Below are 5481 nucleotides of genomic sequence, written 5' to 3'. Positions count from 1 at the left end.
CAACTCCATTCTGCTGTGGAGTGTATGGGCAGCTAGTCTGGTGAAGAATCCCATGTTGAGCAAGGTGATCACGAAATGCATGCCCAGTATACTCCCCACCATTATCAGACCTGAAAATCTTAATCTTGGCATGATATTGGTTAGTCACATAGGCTTGAAAATTTTTAAATGCATCAAGGACCCTATCTTTAGTTTTAATCAATGTTAACCAGGTGTATTTGGATTTTTCATCAATGAATGTGACATAATACTTGTAATCATCCCTAGATAAGCAAGGTGCCGTCCAAACATCAGAGTGAATTAAATCAAAGCAGTTTGCATAAAGAGTAGATGATCTCTGAAAAACAGTCTTACAATGTTTGCCCAAAATACATGCCTCACAATCATTATTTTTAAACATGACACCTGGTAACATAATGCTTAAGGCCCTAACATGTGGATGTCCTAGCCTAGCATGCCACAGAGCATCAGTACTTAAGGAAGAAACAGAACTAAACGAGAAACAAGAACTAGAAATAGGTGCAAGGTCTTCAATCATGTAAAGATCCCCCTTGGTTGCTCCTTGCCCAATCAACTTACTGCTCTTAATATCCTGAAACTTAACATCATTAGGACTGAAAATAACATTGCATTGAAGATCAGTAGTGCATTTCTTAACTGATAAAAGATTAGAGGTGAACTCAGGCATGTAAAAAGCTTTTGAATCCTTATTAAACAAGTTCAGTTTACCAATGCCCCTAATGGGAATTCTATCTCCATTTGCAATCATAACATGTCCAAGGGCAGGTTCTATGTCTTTTATCAGATTGTTATCACTAATCATGTGATGAGATGCACCAGAGTCAATTATCAATGGTTTATGCAAGCTCCTTCTAGATGTTTCATTTTCAGCTTTCAGGCTCTTAACTACTCCTAACAATCTATCAGTTATGCTAGTATGAGCAGTGGCAGTACATGAGATTTTAAAAATGTCTAACAGTTTATCAGAGATACTAGGTAATGTATGAGCAGAGTATGAGTATCCAAGAGTGTTGCCTAGCATTTTACCAGACTCCTTGAGGGCTCGGATGAAAGCCTCAAAGTCAGCCTTGGTGATCACCTCCTGAGAAGTTAGAGCTCTGCCTTCACTTTCACCCGCCTTGACATTTGGACTAGCCCCTGATGAGCCGGCACCACTTGCTTCAGCAGAAAGGTGAGCCTTAGCTTCTCTATCCTTGTTGAACTTGCTAGGCCTGAGGTGTGGATGTAGGATCCAGCACTGACTCTTCTTATGCCCCTGCCGCTTGCAATGCTCACAGCTTCCCTCATACTTCTCATACTTCCTTCCATCTCCACGGTACGCTGCCTTGTTTGCTTGCGCCTCTTCTGCTTTATGAGCCGTGGACATTCCCTTCTTGCCTCCAAACAACCCAAGAGAGCCTTCCTCCTTCTGAAGTTGAGCGCATACCTCCTCCATGGATGGGAGAGTAGGTGATCTCAGGATATGCTTGATCACATCCTGGTAGCTTTCATCTAGAGTCATCAATAGCCCAAACACCTGATCTTGCTCTCTCCTCTCAATGAGCGATTCCTCATCAGTTGTGTTGGGTCTAAGACTCTCAAGTTCGGACCACAAAGCTCCAAACTTCCCCATGTGCTTGGTGAGATCTTCTCCATCTTGCCTCAAGACACTGATGGTTTGCTTCAGATCAAACACCCGGCTTATGTTGGACTTGTTTCCATACCTCTTATGGAGCATGTCCCAAAGGCGCTTAGGAGTCTCAAAGTGCACGTAAGCTTCAAGTATGGGGAGCTCCAGGGAGGCATGGAGCACAGACAGCACCATCAAATCCTCTTGGACCCATCTCTTTGCTTCAGCTACCGCAAGAGTCTTCCCGTCGCCTTCTTCTTCATCTTCTTTGGCCACTGGCTCCGGACCATCATCTGTGATGTGGTTCCACAACCCTAGCCTTCCAATGGTAGTCCTCACCAACTGGGACCACATCAAGTAGTTCGAGCCTCCCTTCAGTGCAACCGGAACCGTCACCAGTTTGCTAAAGTTGGTCGTCTCCATCTCCTCTTCTTTAACACACAAGAACAAACTCGCAAATGTAAAGAAAGGAACAAGGATCTCTCAATACCAAAGCCAACCTGGCTCTGATACCATATGAGATTAGAGAGTAGAATAGGTATTGAGAGATTAAGAGAGATTTGGTAAGAGATTAAGAGAGGTTTAGAAGAGATTGTGAGAGAAATGGGGAGATTAAGTATGATCCATGATGAACAAGAGAGAGAGACTAGAGAGAGAGTAACATAACTCGCATACTTCATTAATGAGAGAGTGTTTACAATATATAGGAGGTGATACTAGGGTTTAAGAAGAGACTAAGCATGTGAGGTCAAGTCTAAGGGAGCCTTTAATTTGAACCGGACCAATGAGCCTCTCCACACGCGTGGTCACTATGCTAAAAGTGAACCTTATCCTTCCAGCCTGTGCCAGCCTGTAGAGACGCTCTTCCTCTATCCATAAACGGTCATATGCCTTCTTTGGTCAAGGCAAAACATGATCAGACCGTGAACTTCTTCTCGCGGTAACATTTCTTTACCGCTTGGTCGATACCGTCTGTACGGCCGTACGGCCATGGTACGGACCTGTACGGACCGGTACGGACGGTTCTCCCTAAGGCCGATCCTTCTCCTCTTCTCCACATCACAACCTCTTCAACCCTGAACAACTCTCCTCATATTCCTCAGCTCATCTCAACAATCTTGATGTATCTCAACGGCTCACCTGATCAAGGAGTATGGATGGGCTGCAATGGAAGCACTGAAGTGGTGGGATACTGTGATGCGGATTGGGCTGGTGATAGAGCAGACAGGAGATCAACCACAGGCTATTGCACATTCATTGGAGGCAACTTGGTGACTTGGAAGAGTAAGAAGCAGAAGGTGGTGTCTTGCTCAAGTGCAGAAGCTGAGTATAGAGCTATGCTGAAGCTCACCAACGAGTTGGTATGGATCAAAGGCATCTTGAAGCACTTGGAGATTGATCAAGCAACTCCAATGACAATGCATTGTGACAATCAAGCTGCCATCCACATTGCATCCAACTCGGTGTTTCATGAGAGGACCAAGCACATTGAAGTTGATTGTCACAAGGTGAGGCAGATGATTGTGCTAGGGGTGATCTTGCCTTGTTACACAAGGAGTGAAGATCAGCTAGCGGATGTGTTCACCAAGGCTGCAAGACAGAAGACAATGGAGTCCATTCACATCAGGTTGGGCCTCATTGATCTTGGGAAGAGAAGGAGCTAATCCCCTTTGCTGCAAGGTCTTTACTCTTTTTCCCTCATCAAAGTTTTATCCCATTGGGTTTTCTTTGGTGAGTTTTTTAACGAGGAAGATCTTGTGGCATTCCAAGCTTAAGCTTTCACAAAGCTAAGCTTGAGGGGGAGTGTTGAGTTGAGCTGAGTATTTGTATGAAGAGCTAAGGAGTTGAAGAGGAAAGGAGATGAGGAAGCTTAAGGGGGTTTAGGGAGAGCATGGTACGGACGTCCGTACAAGGCCGTACAAGCCGTACAGTCCGTACCATCCAAGCCTCAACCAAAGTTACCTTGCACAAGTGAAACGGTAACTATGGAAGAGTTACTCAAGTGGAGAAGGATCAGACCGTTTAAGGGATAAGGGACGCGCATTACCAGGCTGGGACAGGCTGGAAAGCTAAAGCAACTTTAGTCCAAGATGCCATAAGCGTGTGGTGCTTATTAGTGGTTGATTTGAATCCTTAACCTTGACCTCACATGCTTACTCTTTACCTTTGCGATTTGTAAACCCTAGTAGCTCTCCTATATATTGTAACTCTCAACACTAATAAATATTATGCAGTTTGAGTCTCTCTAATCGCTTAGACACTATGGTTCTCTCTTAGACTCTAAACGATTCTCAAGTTACTTAGTCTTTCATAATCTCTTCTAAACTTCACCTAAAACTCTCACTTACATTCTAGTTACTCTAAAGATCTCTTAATCTCATACCAATGACTTGAATTGCAATGTTATATTTACGCCTGATGATGTCTACTTTCAGGATATTGACTCATGTAGGTTGCTTGGCAAAGGTGTGAGCAAGGGAAACCTGTACTTGCTAGAAGACACTAAGCTTGCATCCGATCTATCTGTTGCTTTCAATTCAAGTTTTAATTTCCCTAAAGATGTAATGTGGCATGCTAGATTAGGACATCCTCATTCTCGTGCCTTGAACATCATGTTGCCTAGTATTTCATTCCAACAAGATTGTGAAGCTTGCATCTTAGGAAAACATTGCAAAAATGTATTTCCCAAGTCTAGTACAATCTATGAACACTGCTTTGATTTAATTCACTCGGATGTATGGACAGCTCCATGTATTTCTAGAGAACATCACAAGTATTTTGTGACCTTTATTGATGAGAAATCCAAGTACACATGGATCACTCTCTTACAATCAAAGGATAGGGTCTTAGATGCATTTATAAACTTTGAAACATATGTCTCTAACCATTATAATGCCAAAGTTAAGATTTTGAGATCAGATAATGGAGGAGAGTACACCAGCAATGCATTCAAAGCTCATCTAGCCAAACGAGGTGTGATCCATCAAACCAGCTGTCCATACACTCCCCAACAAAATGGTGTGGCCGAGAGGAAGAACAGGCATCTCATGGAGGTCACTAGGAGCATGATGTTCCATACTAGTGTCCCAAAGAGCTTTTGGGGTGATGCGGTCCTAACTGCATGCTACCTGATCAACCGCATCCCTACCAGAGTTCTAAAAGACTACTCTCCATTTGAGGTATTGAACAAAGCTAAACCATCTATTGATCATATGCGTGTGTTTGGGTGCCTGTGTTTTGTTTTGAAACCAGGAGAACTGAGGAACAAACTGGAGGCTAAGAGCACAAGAGCTATGTTTATTGGGTATTCACCAAACCAGAAGGGCTATAAGTGCTATGAACCAGAGACTAGGAGAGTCTTGGTATCTAGAGATGTGAAGTTTGTAGAAACCAGAGGGTACTACAACAACAAGGATTGGAATGAGCTGGAGAACTTGTCTCAATCCGCATCAGATAGAGCAGCCAATCTCAGACAAGTCATGAGGAGACTTGGGGTCAGCTTACCTATGGAAGAGCCGGGGCAAGCAGGATCAGATAATGTGGGAGGATCAAGCCGGTCTGAAGAGCAAACCGAGACAACTACAGATGAAGTTGAGATCCACGAAGCTGCTCCCCTTGATCCTGAGGGGGGAAATCAGGGTGAACCACCTGTATCTGAGGAAGTTCATGATCAAGAAGAGCACCATGACCAAGAGGAGGAAGTAGATGATCAGAATCAGAACTTGGAAGGTGGAGAAGGCACTCAGAATGAAAATGATCAGCCAGTACTTAGGAGAAGTACTAGGATCAAGAAGCCGGTTTCAAACTGGAACAACACCAGAGTCTACTTCAATGCAGAGGCAGTAGCTCAC

Source organism: Brassica napus, unplaced genomic scaffold, assembly GCF_020379485.1.
Source record: "Brassica napus cultivar Da-Ae unplaced genomic scaffold, Da-Ae ScsIHWf_1271;HRSCAF=1816, whole genome shotgun sequence".
NCBI lineage: Eukaryota > Viridiplantae > Streptophyta > Magnoliopsida > Brassicales > Brassicaceae > Brassica > Brassica napus.
Note: the sequence above shows the minus strand (reverse complement) of the source record.